The following is a 23,811-nucleotide window of genomic DNA, read 5'->3' as shown; positions in this document are numbered from 1 at the left end:
CTATGGCCTGGGAAAGCAGTAGATGATGGTCCAATTCCTTGGGCCCCTGCACTCTCGTGGGAGACCCAGAAGAAGCTCCTGGCTCCTGACTTCTGATCAGCTCAGCTCTGGTCGTTGCAGTCATTTGGGGAGTGAACCAGCAGAATGGAAGACCTCTCTCTCTCTGGCTCTACCTCTCTCTGTAACTCTGTCTTCCAAATAAATAAAATAATTCTTAAAAAAAAAAAGAACTGTATCTATGAAATCTATGAAATCTGTTCTCTTTGTATTAATAAAAATTTAAAAAGAAAAATACTTTTTCAGCAGTATAAAAATGTAAAGCACTAATTGAAGGCCAGAACATTGATCCTCACATTCTGTGTAAGTTAGAACAAAGCAATAGGTAGGTACATGACAGAAATATATAGAAGGTATGGTCCAAAGTTATCTCATATATTTATTAATGATATTAAAATTTCACTGGCCAGTTTTTCAATTTCTGCCATATTGTCTCTATTAACTGTAACCTTCATATCCTCTCAATATCCAGGAGGCATGAAAGCCAAGGCATAAAGGAAATATTTGTGAGAATTTGCTTTAAAATCTTCAGCAGCTCCTCTCGTCTCCTAGGCTACCATCACACAAGGCTTCTGATACCGCCATACATATATGGACTTTTCTATTAGTGACAGATTCATTAAGTATTCTTGTCAACTCTATAGCTTGCTTATGACTAGAAGAACCTAAATAATATACCATTGGCAGCTGATAATATGAATAGCAATGAATCAAAATTCCTTTTCAGAAAGGTTCATTAAGTTTATTTGGATTTCTTGCTCCAAAGATATACTTCATTTCTTGTTTTAATACTGTTCTAACTCTATTAGACAAGTCTTTACACATTGCAGTGCTGAAGAGTTGAATAGTGCACCCATGAAGCCAGGAAGACTAGAATCACTAACAAATGACCTCTGTAGTGATTGTAACATCCAAACAAACTTTCTTCCCTAAAGTAAATCTCATAGGCAAAAGGATGAGTTTCTATATGGTTCTTCACAGAGTTCTTCAAGAGTCTTAAAAAGCTAATAGCTTCTTCCAATGGAGTTTCCAACTTGGCCACATTCTCATGGATGAGTTATTCTTTTGTAACTCCAATTTCCTCCTCCTCTTCATCATCATTATTTTACAGATTTCTCCACTGATTTTATTTTTCTGAATTTTTTTCCCTTTCCATCTATTTGAGTTTTCTTTTGAGCTCTTCTTTGCTCCTTCTGTAGCTTCTTTAGCTTTTTTAAGACATGCTTGCCATCTCAGCTTCATGTTTCTTACTCTCATCTGTAAAGTGCCTATCATGAAGCTTTGGATGATACCTGCTTGCTGCCTTGAAGTAAAATGGAGGTGTTTAATTACATCCTCTAGTACTACTAAACCCACATATGATCTAAGTAAAGGTAAAGTTCCTCATACAGTATGTGTGAAAGTCAAACTGGTTGTCCATGATATTTGTAAAATGTCTCCCCATTTTATGACATTTCTTAAATACTTCACCAAACATATCCAGGGCTTTGCAAGCCTGAACGTGGCTTACCTGGAACCACTTGCACTGCATTTTATTCAAATTCTCTACAACTGATGTTCCTTACCTTCTAAAGTTTGTGCACATTTCCTCAGCTTCTGGAATCATACCAGCTTTTAGCATGTATTTTGTACACTTGAAGTTGATGAATCTGTCTGGTATGCCCAAGGCATGGGCCACATCCATCCATCTTACAACTTTTTTTTACTATTTTCACTTTCACAGGAAAGAGTTCATCAATGTAGGTCAAATTTCAATAGCAGTATTTAGGGACTCCATAGCAATAGACAGTTGACCAATTTTGTTATAGTGCTGTACCAAGTAGTACTGCATGCAAAGTATTGTGATTAGTGCTGCACCCTTTCTACCATTAGGATTAAAAAACTAGAAGCTTTGCAGGGGGGTTTCATCACCTCCTACTAGTTCCTGTAAGATTTCCACTTTTTCATTTTCCTTGCATTATAACCTCAGAATATTGAGGACTAGTAAACAATCCTTGCTGAAATTCATCTTTTAGAACTTATCCAAGAATTCTTTAAATTTCTCACCAAATACTGGTCTTCTCCCTATCAGTTTCCTGGGATATTTAAACATTTGTTTAGTCTTCCTAACATATAAGATGGCTTTGCTACTTTTTCCATTCATTTGTAGTGGGCCCAGTTTTCAGGAATTCTGTCCAGTAATCCTCTGTACACATTAATAGCATCTTCTAATGATACAATTGTAAGCAGTGTCTTGTTTTACCTTGTTTTACTTCTACATCAAGTTAATCATAAAATCTACTTTTCAAAGAGATAAAGATGTTACATGGCTTCTGTATGGAGACCTGCTTCCTGAAGAACTTGATTATGATACAAAAAAAATCACTAGTCATAATCCAATTTTGTTGAAGCTATATATCACGTTTTCCCAAATTCTTCTAAAATCTTTGCTGTCATTTCATAATAACTTCATAATCTTCTAATAAATGATGAACAATAGTATATCAATCCACAATCCTTCTGTGCAGACTGAAGCTTAAATAATTGAAATCTTATTCTCCTATAACCCTAAAGATCTCGCATTTGAGTCTGTAGTAAGGAATTGCCCCTTAAGATATGAAAATTGCCTTTATCCCATTTTAGTGCATTTCTGTAAGACTTAATGATATCATCAAAATTCTAGTATGGACTCTGAAGAAGGACACAAACATGTCAAGACACGTGACTCTTTAAGTCATTTCTCAAACCTCAATGAATCAATTCATAAACTTCTATTTTTTTCCCCAAACAGTTCAGTATATCACAGGCAGTGTTTCCCCCAGGCTTTGCAAATTTGTGATTAAGGGAATCTATTTATAGAACTTGATTCCATTTCTACACAGTTCTTATCATCTCCACAGCTTCTTGAAAAGTATGTTCTTGGGTGGGAGGCTCACTTGTGGGCAGTGTTGTGCCAACGCCTCTCACTGCCCCCAACACCACTTGGCCAGGCCAGTTTACTTCTCTAACAATCAACATAGCCACTGCCGTTCCTTGGATGTTTCAGACTTGAATACCCTAATCCATCACCACCACAAGACCTTGGATACTGTATTGTCACTTTACCTTGGCATACCTTTCTTCCCGTTGAATTTTTGCCTTTCTCACGTAGGGTTGCTACTGCCTACCCCATACTCTTCAATGGGTCTCCATCAGTAGTTTATGCGGTAACTGAAAAGATTGACAGAAACAACCAAATATCTATTTTTATTTCATTTTTTAATTGAGAGGCAGATAGAACGAGAGAGAGATAAATAGACATACTGCTCCTGTCTGCTACTTCCTTCCCAAAATGCCTGCAACTGACAGGGTAGGACCAGGCTAAAGCAAGGAGGAAAGAATTCAATCCAGGTATCCTACATGAGTGACTGGGAACAAACTACTTGCCCCATCACCTGCTACCTGCCAGGGTTTGAATTAACAGGAAGGTGGAATTAGAAGCAGAGCTGGGACTGTACTCCAGGCACTCTGATATAGGATGTGGCCATCCTAAAAGGTGTCTGAGTTATTAGGCCAAATGCTCACCCCTAGTTTTTATTTTTGAAGGTGACATACACTACCGTATTTATATTTATATCTAGGAGTCAGGAGATATTGAAAAACAAATAGATTAGAATGACTTCTTGTATTCCCCAGTGAATGTTGTCTTTTTCATAAGACCATCGTTTCATCACTCTGAATTGCAGACACACGTAGGATTAGGGACATCATATTGCTGAGCTGGACAAAGAAGTAGTACAAGAAAAAAAAAGGAAAAGGTAAAATTAGTCTAACATCTTCCTTTAAACCGAAACAGCTCAACTGGCATTTTTTTTGTCTGAGAAGAAGTTGGATGAGAGCCAATACTGAATTACCTTTTGTCTGTGGAAAACAGCTTTCTCCCATGGCAGAGATCCTGGTAGATTTTAACAACTTTTGAAACCACTTCCATCATTCCAAATGCCAGACCTCCGCCCCTGTGGCAAATCTGGCAAACACCATCCTGCCAGAGAACAAGATTAAGCTGAGCCTCAGTAGAGGATTTTCAAGTGTGGAGGTTCATAAGGTGAGAGGCCTAGACTTCACTCATAGATGTCTTGTTAAGGTTCAGGGCTACTGCATAAGCCACTTCAGTTGAGAACTGCATCAGCTGTTGTTAAACTAAACTGCATTACCAAGAGCCAAAGTTCACCACTTTTCAGTTGGTTATCAAAAATTATCCCCTATTCATCTGTGTTTATGACATGTACCAGGTCTTTATCAATCATGTTCAAAGCAATTTTCAAACATTGAAAAAAACTTTCCTTATTTGATGTAGTAAAAAATTTTCAACCATTAAGCTCTAAGTCTATATTAACACTGTTTCTTAGTTTATAGTGTCATTTAGTTACAACTCAGTAATGACTTCATTATGGCATCTTATTCGGCAACAAGTAACACTAATATTTAGTAACACCAGATAGACGATTAGGTGGAAGAATATATTTATAGGACGTTTCCTCTGAAATTCACCTTCTGCTATGGGAATAGGGCTAGGGTATATATTTTTCTCATTAGTTTTCTATTGTGTCTATAAGTCAAACAATAGAATATGCTATTTGAATTTAAAAATATTAAACTCTGTGATGTGCCTAGCAGGTAAGGTGTCAATTGGGATGACACCTACATCCTGTATCAGTTTCATGTCTGATTCAACCTTCCTGGTAATTTGGACTTGAGAGGCAGCAAGTGATGTATGAAATAGTTGGGTTCCTGACACCCACATGAGAAAGCTATATTTAATTCCTTTTCCTACCTTTGGCCTTGCCCAGCCCATGCTGTGTAGGCATTTGGAGAGTAAGTCAGCAGATGGAAGCTCATTATCTCTCTCTCTCTCTCTCTCTCTCTCTCTCTCTCTATATATATATATATATATATATATCTGTCACTTTCTGTATGTGTGTATGTGTATGTGTCCATCTCAAATAAATATAATATTAAAGTATTGAACTTCATTTACATAGTTTATCCAAGGAAAGCCTCATAGAAAACCTGCTCTACAAGTCAGGGAAGGGTTATCCAGAAAACAGAATTTGGATGAAATTCAAAAAGGCACTGCTAGCAGAATTGCTTGGTTATGATTGTAGGGAGTTGGAGCAAAGAAACTATGGAACTTTGTGATGAGATTGGTTGGCTAATCTACAGTGCTGTTATCAGATTCTAGAGGTGGTGAAAACCACAAGAGGAGGGTCAGTCTGCATTAGGCCTCTGCTCATGGCCATCCAGAAATGGTAACTCTCCTGGTAGAGAAAAAAGATGCCTGCTGAATGCCTATGACAACAGAATAAAAGTTTAGTTCTGATTAAAGCCATACAATGCCAGGAAAAGGAATGTGAAACTAATCTCCTAAAACATATTGCCAATCTAAATATTACAGATGACAATGGAAACACTGCCCTCCTCTTTGATGTCTCTAGTCAGAATATAGCAACAGCAGCAAAATTGTTCTTACTCATTGCAAATATTGAAGGAAGAAACAAAGCTGACTTCATACTGCCTTTACTTGCTATAAGGAAAAACAGTAAAATCAGAAAATAGAATTATTAGCAAAGAAAGAGGCAAACATACATAACTTTTATGTGAATAAAAAAGACTAGGACTGATTTGCTGCAAATTATCAAAAAAGATAGATGCCTTCTTCTTCAGCAAGGTGTTGATACATTTTTCTCAAGATAGTAGTGGATAGGCTGCTTTTTCATGGTTTTCATATCAATATCCAAGTACATTTTCAATATAAAGAAGGAAAGAGACATGAAATATTTGAAAATACACATTGGCATAGGCTCTGACAACATATGCTTTTACATGCTGAATAAGCATGATACCTAGAGATATTTGCCACAAATTATGGGGAGGGTTCAATTATATCATGTAGTACTACATAGAGCTAGCTAGATAATCCTTCTATAAGATTGCATAAAAGTACTGAATATTAAGAAAACTATCCCAAAACCAAACCCAACAGGACTACTGATTGCTTTATAGCAATTCATGAAAAATTTAAAAACAAAATATGACTGAGATTGGAACCTTGTTTGGCAACTTAATTCAGATAGTAAAAAAAATGGACATGTGGTCAAATTTTCCTCATACAAAAACCAAAATCTATACTTGTTTTCACCATACTGTACTATTATGTGAACTATTTCTAAAATAGACCAAAATTATGGGGCTGGTATTATGGTACAACAGGTAAAGCGAGCACCTACGATACCAACATCCCATATGAGTGCTAGTTCAAGTCCTGGCTGTTCTACTTTCAATCCAGCTCCCTGTTAATGAGCCCTGGAGAACAGCAGAGGCTGTCCCAAGTTTTTGGACCCCAACCTCCTACCTCAGATATCTGGATGGAGTTCAAGGCTCCAGGCTTTAGCTTAGTGCACATCCATTAGCCACATCCATTGTGGTTATTTGGGGAGTGAGTCAGCAGATGGAAAATCTCTCTCTCTCTCTCCCTCTTTCTCTCTCTCCCCCTCTCTCGTTATCTCTCTCTGACTCTCCCTCCCTCTCTATAACTCTACCTTTAAAATAGATAAATTTTCAAAATAAAATGAAAGTAAAATAAAATACTCATTTAAGTATATAGCAATCCAAAAAATAAAAAAAACTAGAAAAAAATAATATAATACACTGGTATTGAAAGTGTTCCACAAGAGCAAAAAAAATGAGAAATATGCTTTTGTTGATGGAATCCACAAATATAAAAGAATGAATATTATGTCTGCCTTTGGAGTAGAAGAGAAAGATATCAAATCATACTGGGATTTTAATTTGTACATCAGTGAGTACATATCTGCTCATTCACATTGGAGAAAAAAAAGAAGACAGAAACAACTCAAAAGAAAATGAGTTAAAGAGGGTTGAAGGTAAAAGTTATGAGTTATGAGCTGCAATCAAAAATCAGTAAACAAGGCCGGCGCCGCAGCTCAATAGGCTAATCCTCCGCCTGCAGCGCCGGCACACTGGGTTCTAGTCCCGGTCGCTCCTCTTTCTGTCCAGCTCTCTGCTATGGCCTGGGAGTGCAGTGGAGGATGGCCCAAGTCCTTGGGCCCTGCACCTGCATGGGAGACCAGGAGAAGCACCTGGCTCCTGGCTTCAGATCAGCACGGTGTGCTGGCCGCAGCACGCCGGCTGCAGTGGCCATTGTGGGAGTGAACCAATGGAAAAAGGAAGACTTTCCTCTCTGTGTCTCTCTCTTTCTGTCCACTCTGCCTGTCAAAAAAAAAAAAAAATCAGCAAACAAAATGTAATGGCTTCAGAAAAACCTTTTATAGCTAAATCCGATAAAGGAAAATCTTAGGAATGAAAAGAATTAAAATGATTGTAAAAATAAAGAGTTTAGCTCCCTTGAATTTTTATAAAACAATTTGAAAAAGATTTTCAAAATAAAATCTTGAACATACGATTGATTTTCTTATACCATAAGTGGAAATTACATCTTCCAAAGATCTACATCTCAAGACAAAGAATCAGATTCTTCAACCTGTTCAAGAGTCTAATATAATGTAATTTGAAAAAAGAGGAGCATTTCAATTGAGAATAATGAAACTTTAGAAAGCATTGTCAACGGAACTAAAGGAGACAAAAGAAGTGCCACACAGAAGCCAATACTGAACTCTAGGATAAGAAGCGCAATAGAAACTTTCTCAGCACATAGCTATGAGATCCCTCTTAAAGTCATTTTTGTGGAAAAGCTAAATATAATTTTGTAGTTAGCAGAAATATTATTCCAAAGGAAAACTTGGTGATTCGTACCTAAAAGACCATGGTCTTCAAATAATAGCAGGAATGATTACTTGTCTAAAGAATGAGTAATAGCATCAGCAACTGGAAGAAAAGAAAATGATACTGATGTTATACAAGTAATGACAAACTGATTCCTATTGATAGAGACCACAAGAATAGCTGAAATATACGATTTTGTCTCATGAATAAAAGAAGCAAAATATTAAACGTCACCTTGGGATTCTGAGTTTGTTGAAGCACAAGTGGACATGCATAGGCGACATTGTGGAGAATAGACTAACACAATATTACTAGATAGGGTTCTAATCAATAATCTTTGCTAACAAAATGAGGTAGAAATAGCTCAACAGAAAACAAATTAAAAGCAAAATTTCTGGAGCCAGTGCTATGGCAATAAGGGTTAAGCCACCACCTGCAGCACTGGCATCCCATATGGGCATTGGTTCAAGTCCTTGCTGTTCCACCTCTGATCCAGCTCCTGGCTAATGTGCCTGGCAATGAGATGGAGGATGACCCACATGGGAGAACTGGGTGAAGCTCCAGGCTCCTGGCTTCAGCCTGGTCCAGCCCTGGCTGCTGCAGCAATTTGAGTAGTGAATCTCCCTTTCTCTTCGCCTCTCCTTCTGTCTCTCTCCCTTTATAACACCGCTTTTAAAATTAATTAATGTTTCTTTAAGAATTAAAATTCTGATTTAAAAGTTACAGTTGAGGCTTGGCATTGTGGCATAGTGGGTTAAGCTGCCACTTCTGACACCCTCATCTCATATCAGAGCTCTAGTTTAAGTCCAGGCTGTTCTACTTCTATTCCAGATCACAGCTAATGTACCTGGAAAAGCAGTGGAAAACAGCCCAAGTGCTTGTTCCCCTGTCTCCCATATGGGAGATCTAGATGCAGCTCCAGGCTTCTGGCTTTGGCTTGGCCCAGCTCTGGCCATTGTGGTCACTTGGGATTGAATCAATGGATGGAAGATCTCTTTCTCTCTCTGTCTGTCCCTGTGTCTGTCACTCTCCCACTTATCACTCCAGTGATAAAGGGATACAAGCAAAATGGGATAATTTCATAAAAAAAGTTATGTCTCAATTCAATTTAGGAAACTCAACAAAGAAGTGAAAGAGAGGTCAGTTGCTGTGGAGATTTGAAGATATATCAGTTTGAAATGATATTCAAAATAACATGCTAAATATAAAATTGATATTACAGTAAATGTGGAAACTGCATCTTCAAAATGTCTACATATGAGGCTAAGAATCAAATACTTCAACATGTTATTATCTATGAAAACATTAGCAAAAATATGAAAACTGGGAAAGAACAAATTATGTAAAACAACAGTATCTTTTCAAAAGTCATATGGAAATGCATATGAGAATATGCTAAAGTATGATAGTCTGTTCAGGAAGTTGAACAAAGGGAAAGGCAGGATATACTGGTAAAGGTAAATAAGATACACTCATAGTTGTATCTCAAAGAAACTGAGGGCTGTTAATAAAGAATAATATTCCTTGCATATATAATTAGATGGAACTAAAAAGGAAAGATCTAGAACATGGGCTCTTCAACATGACAGCTCCTAAGGATGCTACTAAGACAGAGTTTGAAAAATATACATAGTTCTATCTACAAGAATGAAAATTCAGAAAATCATTTCAACTAAATAATACTAAAGAAAGGTCAGCAGAAGGCAATAGCAAATTTCGTTTGGAGAAGACACAGAGAACTTGACTCATTGTTCTGAAAGTGAGTCCTATCCTAGCCTCATCAACTTGTGGAAATCCTAATGATAGTTTAGTGTCTGATACAAAATTTGTTTCAAAAGAAAACTTAATTGTTCCTCAAACTATGACCTTAATATAACAGTATTGGTGACTATTTGATCAAAGAGTGAATAAGAATTTCTGCAATTAGAAAAAAAAAGAAATATATTTATGTTACTGAAAGTGCTTCACTAAAGCAAACAAATACTTCCCATTGATGCATTTTATCAAAATAGCTGAAGTTCAAATGATGTCTACATGATGATTCAGAGATATGAAAGATGTAGAATAACCTTTGGAAACTCAGACTAGAACCAGAAGCTATATTCTCAAGAGGAGAATAACAGAATAATTATAAGATGGAATTCTGATTTGTTGTCACTGCAAAGAGAGAGAAAGAAATCTCTCAAAACAAAAAGAACTCAAACAGTGCTCTATACTTCGTGTGTCTGTGTGGGTGCAAACTGTTGAAATTTTTACTTAGTATATACTAAATTGATCTTCTGTATATAAAGATAATTGAAGATGAATCTTGATGAAGATGGGATGGGAAAGGGAGTGGAAGATGGTATGCTTGTGAGTGGGAGGGAGGTTATGGGGGAAAGGCTGCTATAATTCAAAAATTGTACTTTGGAAATTTATATATATTAAATAAAAGTTGAAAAAAAAAGAATTCATAGGCCCCATAATGAAAATTCCAAGTTAAAGGCTACAAGTTAAAAAGCAATCAAGTAAAAGTAATGCTATTGCTTTTATTAAGAAAATTTAGAGTAATAAAGAAATAGAAGCTAAAAGAATACCAAATGAAGAGTTAGTTTGCATGATGATTTAAAAAGAAAGTAATTTAAATGGATATGCTAGGGGCCGGCATATCCAGTAAAGCTGCCCCCTGCACTGCCGACATCCCATATGGACATTGGTTCGAGTCCCAGCTGCTCTCTGTTATGGCTTGGGAAAGCAGCTGAAGATGGCCCAAGTCCTTGGGCCCCTGCAACCATATGGGAAACCTGGAAGAAGCTCCTGGCTCCTGGCTTTGAATCAGCTCAGCTCTGGTTGTTGTGGTCAGTTGGGGATTGAACCAGCGGAGGGAAGACCTCTCTCTCTCTCTCTCTGCCTCTCCTTCTCTCTTTATGTAACTCTTATATTCAAGTAAAAGAGTAAATCTAATAAAATAAAATAAAATATATATGCTAAAACGTAAAATTGAAGTCTTTTCAACAAAACTAGAGCTGCATTTTCAAACTTTGTACATCTAGACATAAGGTATCCATTTGTTTAAGAGAGTTATTACCTATCTAAACACTAGAGAAGACATGTGAAAACCAGAAGAGAAGAAAATAAAAGTTTTAAATGTCAAAAGTCATAAAGAATTGAATATGATAGCATGTGGTAAATACAATCTAAACAGGAGCTAGAAAAAAAAAACAAAAAGAATATATCAAAAAATGTAAAAGAATTCAAATTACTTCTTTTTTTTTGACAGGCAGAGTTAGACAGTGAGAGACAGAGAGAGAGAGACTAAGAGAAAGGTCTTCCTTTTCCGTTGGGTTACCCCCCAAATGGCCACTATGGCCAGAGTGCTGTGGCCAGCGCGCTGCGCCAATCCAAAGTCAGGAGCCAGGTGCTTCCTCCTGGTCTCCCATGCAGGTGCAGGGCCCAAGCACTTGGGCCATCCTCCACTGCTCTCCCTGGCCACAGCAGAGAGCTGGACCGGAAGAGAAGCAACCGGGACAGAATAGCTACCCCAACCGGGACTGGAACCCTGGGTGCTGGCGCCTCAGGCAGAGGGTTAGCCAAGTGAGCCGCGGCGCTGGCCTCAAATTACTTTTAAACATATAAGCAGCAGTCTTGGAAGCTCAAAGCAGGTATGCAGAAAAATAAGAAATGCTTCCATGAGGCATCAGAAGGAACTCAGAATGACAAATCTTGATCTGAAGTCTCTAAAACGATAGCTGCTCAGGATTCTCATAAAACAGAGTTTCAAAAACACAAGAGCTTCTATGTACAAGAATGAAAAGTTAGAATCTCATGGACAACTGGACTAAATGAGACTTCAGAGGCAAGCGAACATCGCCACCAACCTGCTGGCAGAAGCAACACGGCAGAACTTTCCTCAGCGGTCTGAGAAGCCTGTTCTAGTGTCACCTGTTTGTGGAAACCATAAACAAAGCCTAGTGTTCAAATCTTGTTCCAAAGAAAACTTAGTGAATACTACCTTTAGACTTCAGGTTTCAAAGGATATAATTTATAACTATTTGACCACAAGAGGGAGAATATCAATGAAATGATGTGGAATACCAAGGAAATGACACGGATGTGTTTGAAAGAGCTCCATAGGAGAAAATAACTAATGACAGATTGACTAACAAAGGAGCCCACAGAGAACTGATGGAGTGATATGGCGCCTACATCACTATTAAGACTAATGAAAGATACACTTTGGGATACTGAGGTTGCCCAAGAACAATCAGACACCCAAGGCAACTTATGAAAAACAGTGTAACAGAATAGTACATGAAGGAATTCTGATCATTTTTTCCCAAGAAAACAGAAATGTCTCAATAAAAAGTTAATTTGGTGGCTGAAAATGAAAATTTTGAGTCAAAAGTTCCAACTTAAGTCAAGAAAACATAAATACTACAACTATTTCTGTTCGATGGAGTAAGTTCTTCTAAAAAAAGATTTATTTTATTTATTTGAAATACAGAATTACAGAGAGAGGTAGAGCCAGAGAGAAAGGGCATCCATTCCACTGATTCACTCCCCAAATGACCACAACAGCCAGAGCTGAGCTGATCTGGAGCCAGGAGCTTCTTCCAGGTCTCCCACATGGATGCAGAGCTCAAGGACTTGGGCTGTCTTTTACTGCTTTCCCAGGCCATAGTAGAGAGCTGGATCAAAAGAGGAGCAGATGGGACTCGAACCAGTGCCCATGTGGTATGCTGGTACAGCAGGCTGGGGCTTTAACCTGCTGTGCCACAGCACTGGCCTCCTGGAGTAAGTTCTTAACAATGACAAGACAGGGAATCTGTCCTGCCCTCAGAGTGGGCTCAAATTCTCCTTCAGTCTCCCACTGGGTTGCCAAAGTTATGGAATTGTAGCGTCTCTGGAGAGTACTCACGTGAATTCCGTGAGTTCTCTCCCCCACCGTCTCTTTTTTCACAGTCTCAGTTCAGTAGCACCACAGATTCACTAGGTCCTAATCTCCTGTTAATTCACCCCACCCAGAGTCAGGTTTTTCTGCTAGGCTCAGGGCCATGCAGACCTGAGGTCACTCTGCTTACGACGTATGACCAAGATGGCGCCTGCTCTTTGTCTTGCTCGCCTTTGAGAGGTGAGCAAAGAGAGAGAAACCTGTATCCGTATCGGTCACTTTTTTTTTCTCTCTCTCTCTCTTCTAGTTAGCCTGGTGAACTTTTCCCCCCGGGGTCATTCCCTCTAGTCTCCTCTTTCCGCTTGTCTGCCGGTGTCTCGGGCTATTGAGGTTCGTCTCACCTTGCGTTCCAGCGCTGGTGTGTTGAATCTGCCGCTGGTGTTCCAAACTGTGGGCTCACATGCTCTCCACACAGGGTCCACTGTGAATCACTCATTCCGGAAGAGTTTCTTCTGCTGTTTCTTCCCCTACTCTTCCTTGAATCTGCAGTATCTCCACTTTTATTAAACTGTCTCTCCCCGGACTATCAGTGTGCTGCCTTCCTATTCCGCGATCTTGCCACTATAAACAATGACAAGACAGAAGTTAATAGGAGATTAAAATTGAGTATTTGCCTCACATGAAGATTTAAAAACAAGTCATTTAGAATTGGATATTCAAATCATGATATAAGCATAAGCTTCACCAACTTTCTGTAAAAAGGGAAACTGGATCTTCTATTTGACTTTGTTTCCAGAGAAAAATTCAGATTTTCAACAGGAGATATCATCTTTGAAGAGAAATGTAGAAAAAAATTGAAGATTTATTTTAGAGTCATCAAAGCAATTAGTAAAGCTCAGAAGTTTCAGATTTAAATATAGTTAAGAAACACAGTTTAAACTAGAGTTTCATGAAAGAACAAGTTGGGATATCATGCAAAAATGAAAATAACTCCATCTATCTTTATACACACAAAGCAAAGTTTCAATGTGATGGGGGGCAGCTAAGAGCTAAAATCAACACTCCCCCTAAGTAGTGAAATAGAGCTCAAAATGGAATATCTAAAATTTGAACTCTCCAAAATGATAGCTTCTAAGGATTCTAAATACAGCAGGGTTTTAACAATGAAAACAATTCTATCTATAAGAATGAAAATAGAGACTGAAAAAGTCTTGTTGCCATCAACACAAAAATGTTGACAGAAGCAGCATAATATAACCTTACTCAAAGCTCTTAAGATGACCATCCTAGTAACATCTATTTAAGGAAATCCTAATTAGAGTTTAGTGTTCAAACCAAATATTGTCTCAAAATAAAATAGTAAATCCTCCCTCTACATTTCAGCTGTTAAAGAATATTACAGATTACCACAGAAGGAGAGCGAATGCCGGCAATTGGGAAAAAAACATGATATGGACATGTTTGAAAGTTCTCCAGGAGCAAACAAATAGTAACTCATGAGTTAATTTTGAAGGAGTCCATAAAAATAATTGAAGTAATAATATGTCTGTACCATGATCAGGACAAGAAAGATCAAGAATCACCTTTGGATACAGAGGTTATCTAAGAGCAATTATACTGCCAAGAAAACTTTATGAAAAACAGAATGTCAGAATATTATAAGATGGGATTTTGTTCAGTCACCTTTCTCAAGAAAAGAGTCAGAAATGGGATCAGTAAAAAATTAATTTGATGGCTTGAAAGTGATTATTCTGAATTAAAAGTTACTATTTAAAATGAAGTAAAAGAAAACAGAACTGCTTCTGTTAAAAAATATTCCATTGTTCAGTGGAGGCAATTTCTTAACGATTAGACAGAAGTTAAAAGAACATGAAAATGGAGAATTTTATTCCCCTGAAGATTTAAAACAAGACCATTTGAAATGTATACTTAGAATAGTAATCTGGGGCACAGTGGGTTAAAGCCCTGGCCTGAAGCGCCAGGATCCCATATGGGCACTGGTTCTAGTCCCAGATGCTTCTCTTCCAATCCAGCTCTCTGCCGTGGCCTGCGAAAGCAGTGGAAGATGACCCATGGCCTTGGGACCCTGCACCCACGTGGGAGACCCCGAAGAAGCTCCTGGATCCCTGGCTTTGTATCGGCGCGGCTCCAGCTGTTGCAGCCATCTGGGGAGTGAACCAGTGAATGGAAGATCTCTCTCTTTGACTCTACCTCTCCCTCTAACTCTGTATTTCAAATAAATAAAATAGATCTGGAAAAATTAGAAGAGTAAAAAGAGAAGCAAAACAAATAGTCATAAATCTCAAAAATCTTATGAAAATGAGTATGGTAGAACTTGCAGGAAGTTCATGAAAGAGCAGGGCTAGACTGATATCACTGAAAACTGAAAAGATGTCCATTGATTCTTTCAAATACATAAGCAGTATCTAAAGGAAATGGATAGCAGCTCAGAGACAATGACAATACTTCCATAACAAGTCAGACAGAACTCAAAATTAAAGATCTTAAAATCTGAACTCTCTAAAATGATTGCTTCTCAGGATTCTAGAACAACACAGTTTGATCAATATAAGCTGTGCTATTTATATGAATAAAAAGTTAGAAAATCATTGTCAACTAAGCAAATCAGCCTAAACAGAGGATAGTTGATGTCGACATCAATCATTCCTAGCAGAAGACAGACAATAAATCTTTACTAATTCCTCTCTCTGGCCACAAGGCCTAGCCTAGAACATCCCAGGGAGATGAAATACAAATCTTAGTGTATAATACAAATCTTATTCCAAAGAAAACTTAGTACCTTCTACTGCAAAGACCATGTCTTATCCAAACTTCAGGGATGATTATATGACCAGGAAGGAGCATCACTGAAAGTAGTTGGAGAAAAGAAAAAACAAACAAGAACAACAACAAAAAAACAAGGAAATTATAAAGATGTACAGATGTGACACAAAGTGATGTAAGAAAGTAAATATTTACTCTCACTGATGGAGTCCGCAGCAGTAAGTTAACTACATCACACTGCAGAGATCACAACATTAAAGGTCACTTTGGGATATAGAGATTTTTGAAAAGCAATCAGAAACCCAAGGAAACTCTCAAATGCCAAAATATTACAACAATGAGATTTTTTTTTATTTTTATTTTTATTTTATTTTTTTGACAAGCAGAGTGGACAGTGAGAGAGAGACACAGAGAGAAAGGTCTTCCTTTGCCATTGGTTCACCCTCCAATGGCCGCCGCGGCCGGTGCACCGCGCTGATCTGAAGCCAGGAGCCAGGTGCTTCTCCTGGTCTCCCATGCGGGTGCAGGGCCCAAGGACCTGGGCCATCCTCCACTGCACTCCCTGGCCACAGCAGAGAGCTGGCCTGGAAGAGGGGCAACCGGGACAGAATCCAAGCCCCAACCGCAACTAGAACCCGGTGTGCCGGCGCCGCTAGGCAGAGGATTAGCCTAGTGAGCCGCAGCGCCGGCTAATAAATCTTTCTTCTTCTTTTTTTTAATGTAATATTTTTTTTTAACTTTTATTTAATGAATATAAATTTCCAAAGTACAGCTTATGGATTACAATGGCTTCCCCCACATAACTTCCCTCCCACCCACAACCCTCCCCTTTCCCTTTCCCTCCTTGCTTCCATTCACATCAAGATTCATTTTCAATTCTCTTTATATACAGAAGATCAGTTTAGCATACATTAAGTAAACATTTTAACAGTTTGCACCCACATAGAAACACAAAGTGAAAAATACTGTTTGAGTACTAGTTATAGCATTAAATCACACTGTACAGTACATTAAGGACAGAGATCCTACATGAGGAGTAAGTGCACAGTGACTCCTGTTGTTGACTTAACAAATTGACACTCTTGTTTATGGCATCAGTAATCACCCTAGGCTCTTGTAATGAGTCACCAAGGCTATGGAAGCCTTTTGAGTTCACCAACTCTGATCATATTTAGACAAGGTCATAGTCAAAGTGGAAGTTTTCTCCTCCCTTCAGAGAAAGGTACCTCCTTCTTTGCTGACCTGTTCTTTTCAGTGGGATCTCACTCGTGGAGATCTTTCATGTAGGTTGTGTTGGTTTTTTTTTTTTTTTTTTTTTTTTTTTTTTTTTTTTTTTTTTTTTTTTTTTTGCCAGAGTGTTTTGGCTTTCCATGCCTGTAATACTCTTTCTTATAAAAAAAAAAAAAGAATCTCTGCCGGCGCCATAGCTCACTAGGCTAATCCTCCGCCTTGCGGCACCGGCACACCAGGTTCTAGTCCCAGTCGGGGCACCGGATTCTGTCCCAGTTGCCCCTCTTCCAGGCCAGCTCTCTGCTATGGCCCAGGAGTGTAGTGGAGGATGGCCCAAGTGCTTGGGCCCTGCACCCCATGGGAGACCAGGAGAAGCACCTGGCTCCTGGCTTCAGATCAGCATGGTGCGCTGACTGCAGCGGCCATTGTAGGGTGAACCAATGGCAAAAGGAAGACCTTTCTCTCTGTGTCTCTCTCTCACTGTCCACTCTGCCTGTATATAAAAAAAAATGGTTTATTTGTATTTACTGACAATGTTTCCTTGATAGTTGATAGTTACTGAATTATCAGTTTTGTTATGAGTTCAGTTTTGAAAGGTATATTTTCTTTTTTTTTTATTTAATAAATGTGAATTTACAAAGTGCAACTTTTGTATTGTTGTGTCCCCCCAACCTCCCTCCCTCCCGTGGCCCTCCCCTCTCCCACTCCCTCTTCCATCCCGCCCTTCATCGAGTTTCATTTTCAATTACCTTCATGTACAGAAGATCAACTTAGTATACACTAAGCAAGGATTTCAACAGGCTGCACTCACACAACTGCACAAGGTATAGGGTATTGTTCGACTAGTAGTGTTTTTTTTTTTTTGATTTTTTAATGTTTATTTATTTTTCTTTATTTATTTGAAAGACACAAAGAGACAGAGACATAAATATCTTGCATCTGCTGGTTCATTCCCCAGTTGCCTGCAACAGCTTGGGCTTTGCCACGCCAAAGCCAAAAGTCAGGAACTCCATCAGAGTCTTTAGCCATTATCTGCTGCCCCTTAGGTGCACTGGCAGGAAGCTGTATCAGAAGCGGAAGTAGAAGCGGGACTGGATCCAGGGCACTCTGATATGGATGCAGGAGTCCCAAGTGGGCGCTTAACGTGGTGCACCACAACACCTGCCACTATACTTATTTTTTAAAATAATATATTTACTGACTTGCACAACTCTTTATTTTTAGCATTTTTATTAACATAGCTCATCTCAAACTGTCACTTAGCTTTGATGATATGATCAAGAATTATTTATGTGCATAATTATAAAAGGCAAAGTCAAAGAAAAGGAAAATATTAAAACATGCCTAACTTTTCAAGTTTTATTCAGGAAACTGTTTGCCAAGTATTTTTTAAGATTAACATATCATCTATGGAAAAACAACTTTAGTCTAAACAAGGTATCAAACAATAAGAACTTCACTATCCAATAGTTTCCCTATGTGAGGTTAAAATATTTCTTTTTTTTTTAACTTTTATTTAATGAATAAAATTTCCAAAGTGCGACTTATGGATTACAATGGCTTCCCCCCCATACCGTCCCCCCCACCCACTACCCTCCCCTTTCCCACTCCCTCTCCCCTTCCATTCACATCAAGATTCATTTTCGATTATCTTGATATACAGAAGATCAGCTTAGTATATATTAAGTAAGGATTTCAACAGTTTGCTCCCACACAGAAACATAAAGTGAAAAATAATAGATGATTTTTTTAAAGGATGATGAAATCAGATCAGACCTATTGTCATGTTTAATCCCAGTGAGAGTCAAGTTGGGAGTTGATAATTTCTTTTTTTTTTTTTTTTACAGAAGATCAGTTTAGTATGCATTAAGTAAAGATTTCAACAGTTTGTACCCCCATAGAAACACAAAGTGAAATATATTGTTTGAGTACTCGTTATAGCATTAAATCTCAATGCACAGCACATTAAGGACAGAGATCCTACATGAGAAGTAAGTGCACAGTGACTCCTGTTGTAGATTTTACCAATTGACACTCCTGTCTATGGCATCAGTAATCTCCCTATGCTGCAGTCATGAGTTTCCAAGGCTATGGAAGCCCTCTGAGTTCTCCGACTCTTATCTTGTTTAGACAAGGTCATAGTCAAAGTGGAGGTTCTCTCCTCCCTTCAGAGAAAGGTACCTCCTTCTTTGAAGACCTGTTCTTTCCACTGGGATCTCACTCACAGAGATCTTTTGCCAGAGTGTCTTGGCTTTCCATGTCTGAAATACTCTCATGGGCTTTTCAGCCAGATCCGAATGCCTTTAGAGCTGATTCTGAGGCCAGAATGCTATTTAGGACATCTGCCATTCTATGAGTCTGCTGAGTATCTCACTTCCCATGTTGGATCACTCTCCCCTTTATTTATTCCATCGGTTAGTGTTAGCAGGTACTAGACTTGTTTATGTGCTCCCTTTGACTCTTAGTAGTGTTGTTTTTAAGTTTCATAGTAAAACACACTAAGGACAGAGATCCTGGAGGTGGGGGGGAGCCTGTACCCAGGGACTCCGGTGGTTGATTTAACAATTGTCACTCTTATCCATGACGTCAGCAATCCCCTGAGGCTCTTGCCATGAGCTGTCTAGGTTATGGAAGCCCCTTGAGTTCACCAACTCTGAACTTGTTTAGTCAAGGCTGTATCACAGTGGAGGTTCCTTCCTCCCTTCAGAGAAGGCGCCTCCCTCCTTGATGGCCTGTTCCTTCTGCTGGGGTCTTGTTCATCAGGATCTTTCATTTAGATTGGTTTTGCCGCCATGTCGTGGCTTTCCATGCCTGTGAGACCCTCATGGGCCTTTTAGCCAGATCCAAATGCCCCAAGGGTTTATTCTGAGGCCAGAGTGCTACAACGATGAGATTCTAATCAGTCACTTTTCCAAACAAAAACAATTAGAAATGGCTAAAGGGGAACTGAAATTAAAGGGTTTAAAATGAAAATTCTGAGTTAAAAGTTAGAAACTCAAAAAGGGAAGCAGACAGAATGGAAGTTCTTTGGGGAAAACTCTTATGTCTCAGTTCCATGGAGGGTGGTCTTCACAATAGTAAGAAAGGGGTTAAAGGAATGTGCAAATGGAGAGTTTAATTTTCATGTTGATTGAAAAAACAGTCCGTTTGAAATGATATTCACAGTGATAGACTAAACATAAGATAAAGAAACTTATAAAACTGGAAACTGCATTTCCAAAATTTGTACACCTAGGAACAAAACATAAAGTTATTCAACTGTATTATTACCTAAACATCCACTAGAAATTTGAAAAACTAGCAAAAAAGAAAAGGGCTTACCACAGTTTTAAAGCCCCTAAGTCACACAGAATTGAATATGGTAGCAAATGGTCCAGCACTATAGTCTAAATGGGACAGTGAAGACAGAGTATGATGTGATACAGTAAAAAACACTTTTGAAGTCCAACTATAGATGCAGAAGCAGGACTCATGAAAGCTAAGAGGAGGTAAAAGGGAATAATAAAGCTGCCATGGGGAGTCCATTGGAATTCAGAATTAAAGCTTTAGAATCTGAACTTTCAAAAATTATAGCTGCTCATGATTCTCATTAATCAGAACAAAATAAGCAGTTCTATCTATAAGAATAAAAAGTTAGAAACTCATAATCAACTAAATTCAATGAGACCTAGGAGCGGTGAGCCAACATCAACATCAAACACTGCTGGTAAAGCAGCACAACCAAACTTTACCTACCTCTCTGACAGTGAGATATGTCTAAGTGCCATGTATTTGTGGAAAGTCTGATCATAGCTTGGTGTTCAAGAAAAATCTTCTTTCAAAAGAAAACTTAGTGAATCCTGCTTCTGGGCTTTGATTTTCAAAGAGCATCAAACTTAGGACTACTTGACCATGGAAGCAATTCTGGGGGAAAAGCAAATGATACGAATTCAATTCAAAGTACTCCACAGTAGCAAATGAGTGATAACAAATTGGCTAATGTTGAAGGAAACCACAAAAATAAATTAAGCCAGATGAGGTATGTATCATTATTAGAACAAGTGAAAGATTAACAATCACTTTGGAATACTGAAGTTGTCCAAGATCAATCACACACCCAAGGAGATTTTCTGAAAAACAGAATGCTAGAACGTTACAAGGATGATTCCGATCCATCACTTTTGCAAAGAGGAGAGTTAGAATGGTTTAATAAAAAAAATGAATTAGTGATTGGAAGGTAAAAATTCTTAGTTAAAAGTTACAACACAAAAACTAAGTAAAAATGGAACTTCTATGTCTCTGTTCAGTGAAGGAATGTCTTAACCACAATAAGACAAGTTGCTAGAATAGGAAAATGAAGCATTTATTTTTTTGAATATTGAAAACCCTGTAAGGATGAAAGAAATGGCTATTCACAATCATATTGAAACAAAGGAACAAATTTTTTAACTATGCCTTCTGCATGTCTACATCTGGATCCAGATATTTAATTCTATAGGAGTTATCATGTGTGAAAATATTAGAAAATAAAGTGAAAAATTGGGAGAAAATAATAAGAAATTGAAAAAACACTAGTAATGCAAAGAAATCATGTAGATGTGAATATAATAGGACATGGTCAACTAGCATTGTCTATGCTAGACATGAAGAAAAAGAAAAAGCAGATATAGTAAAAAAAATTAAAATTCTAGGAAATAGAAAACCACTGAGTATGAGAAGGATCACTTGGATACATCAGGCAAGCTCATAAATAAAGACTTGGATCTGAGTTCCACAAAATGATAGTTGCTCAAATTTTTAATGCAACAGAATTTAAAAATGTAAGCAGTGTCCTCTAGAAGAATGAACAGTGACAAAATCATAGTCAACTGAGGGAAATGAGACTACAGACAGACAAGCAGAAGCCAATGTCAAATTTTGCATGGAGAAGATTCACAACAAATCTTTACTTAGCATTCTGTGAGGCCTGCCTGAGAGTCACCTTGTTGTAGAAATCCTAATCACAGTTTTATGTACAATAGAAACTTTATTCCAACAGAAAACTTAGCGATCTCTACCTCAAGATAACAGGTTTCAAATAACAAAATGAATAATATTTGAAGAGGAAGGGGGGGAATGACAGCAATTGAAAAAAAAAGCAAGAAAATAATATATATGTTATTAAAAGTGCTCCAAAAGAGCAAATAAAAATGAAAGTTCATTCCTACTTATGGTATACCCCAAATGATTGCAGCAATATGATATCTGCCTTATAATGAGAAGAAGCAAATGATCTGAAGTTGCAGAAGAATAAGCAGATACATAGCCAACATTCTCAAGAACAGAATATCTGAATATTACAAGATAGGATTCTCTCCCAATACCAGTGATAACATAGATAGAAATACCGAAAAAGAAAATGAATCTATAGGCTTGAATTTGAAAATTGGGCTAAAAGTCACAATCAAAAAGCAAGCTAGTTAAATACAACAGCTTCAGAAAAAATTTATGACTCAGTTTGACTTGGGATACTCTTAACCATGACAACAAATGAATTAAATGAGTAAGAACATAGAGGGTAAAGTGCCCATAGAGATTAAAAAACCAGTCAGGTTGAAACGACTGTTGAGCATAACATTAAAACAGAATACTCTTGATCTTAAAACAAATCTGGAAGGTGCATCTTCTGAATGTCTACCATTGGTCAAATGAATCAAGAACTTCTACAAGAGTCATTACATATGAAAACACTAGGGAAACATGAAAAACATGATGAGAAGAAAAGGAGGTTGAAATGAATATAGTAGTAAAGATCAAAAGTCATAAAGAAATGAGAATAGTTAAAGGTGGTCAAGGGGCATTAACAAAAGGATTGAAGAAAGACCAAGATATGATCGAGTAGAAAATTTCAGAGAAGTCAGTCTACTTTTGCAGGCACAAGCAGCATCTCCAGAAAATGAGCGATACTTTTCTAAAGAGTCAGATGGACACAGAATTAGAGATCTGCAATCTAAACTCTTCACAATTATAGTGGCTCTAGATTCCAGTACAACCAAACTTAAAAAATTAAAGCAATTGCATCAAGAAGGAAAAGCTAGAAAATCACTGTCAACTGGACTGAGGCAAGAAAGAGGTCAAGCCAAAATTTGCATGGAGAAATGTACAACAAAACTTCTGAGTGCTATAAGAAGTCTCCCTTAGAGTAACCTTATTGTGGAATATCTATTTATTGTTTATTTAAGTTTAATATAAACTTAATATAAAAAACTTAATGATTTCTATCTCAAGACAATGATTTTAAAATAACAACATGTACTTTTTTGTATAACAGAGAAACAAAAACACCAACCTATGGCAAAAAGAAAATGAAACTGACATTATGGAAAGTATTGTGAAAGTCAAGAAATAATGGTAATTGATTCCTATTGAAAGAGTCCACAAGAGCATGGGTGGCAATATGATATCTGCATCACATTTGTAAGAGGAATATCAATAATCACCTTGGGATCCTGAGGTTGCAAAAGAGCAAATACACACTCACAGACAACTTTCTCAACAAGAAAATTCCAGAGTATTATAAGATGGGATTCTGATCAGTCACTTTTGACAACCAAAGGAGACAGATATGAATCAAAGGAAAAAGAATTGGTTCACTTAAATTGAGAAATCTGAGATAAAATTTAGAATCCAAAAGCCAGCAAGCAAAATGAAACAGCTTCAGAAAACTTGGTATATCTCAAGTTGATTCATGGGTCTCTACACAATGACAAGAAAGAAACAAAATTAATATGAAAATTGCAGTGTATCTCAAAAGAAGACTGAAAAAACCCACTCATTTTGAAATGACAATTCAGAAGAATATACTAAAACATAAACTGGATGCTGTTACAGCAAAATTGGATGCTGCATCACCAAAATGTTCACATGTGAAGAAAACAATAAGCTTCTTTAAGGTAAGTTAGTATTTATGAAGACACTAGAAAAGTAAAGTGAGTAGTAGAAGCCGGCGCCATGGCTCAATAGGCTAATCCTCCGCCTAGCGGCGCCGGCACACCCAGTTCTAGTCCTGGTTGGGGCGCCAGATTCTGTCCCGGTTGCCCCTCTTCCAGGCCAGCTCTCTGCTGTGGCCAGGGAGTACAGTGGAGGATGGC

At 37.8% G+C, this 23,811-nt stretch overlaps 1 pseudogene; it reads right to left on the bottom strand.

Moving 5' to 3' along the window:
• Positions 1-428: 428 nt before the first annotated feature.
• Positions 429-23,811, bottom strand: part of LOC100346900 (N-alpha-acetyltransferase 15, NatA auxiliary subunit pseudogene) — a 58,380-nt pseudogene continuing 34,997 nt past the window's right edge.

The sequence above is a fragment of the Oryctolagus cuniculus genome, chromosome 8 (genome assembly GCF_964237555.1).
Source record: "Oryctolagus cuniculus chromosome 8, mOryCun1.1, whole genome shotgun sequence".
NCBI lineage: Eukaryota > Metazoa > Chordata > Mammalia > Lagomorpha > Leporidae > Oryctolagus > Oryctolagus cuniculus.
Note: the sequence above shows the minus strand (reverse complement) of the source record. Positions and strands in the feature narration are given on the sequence as shown.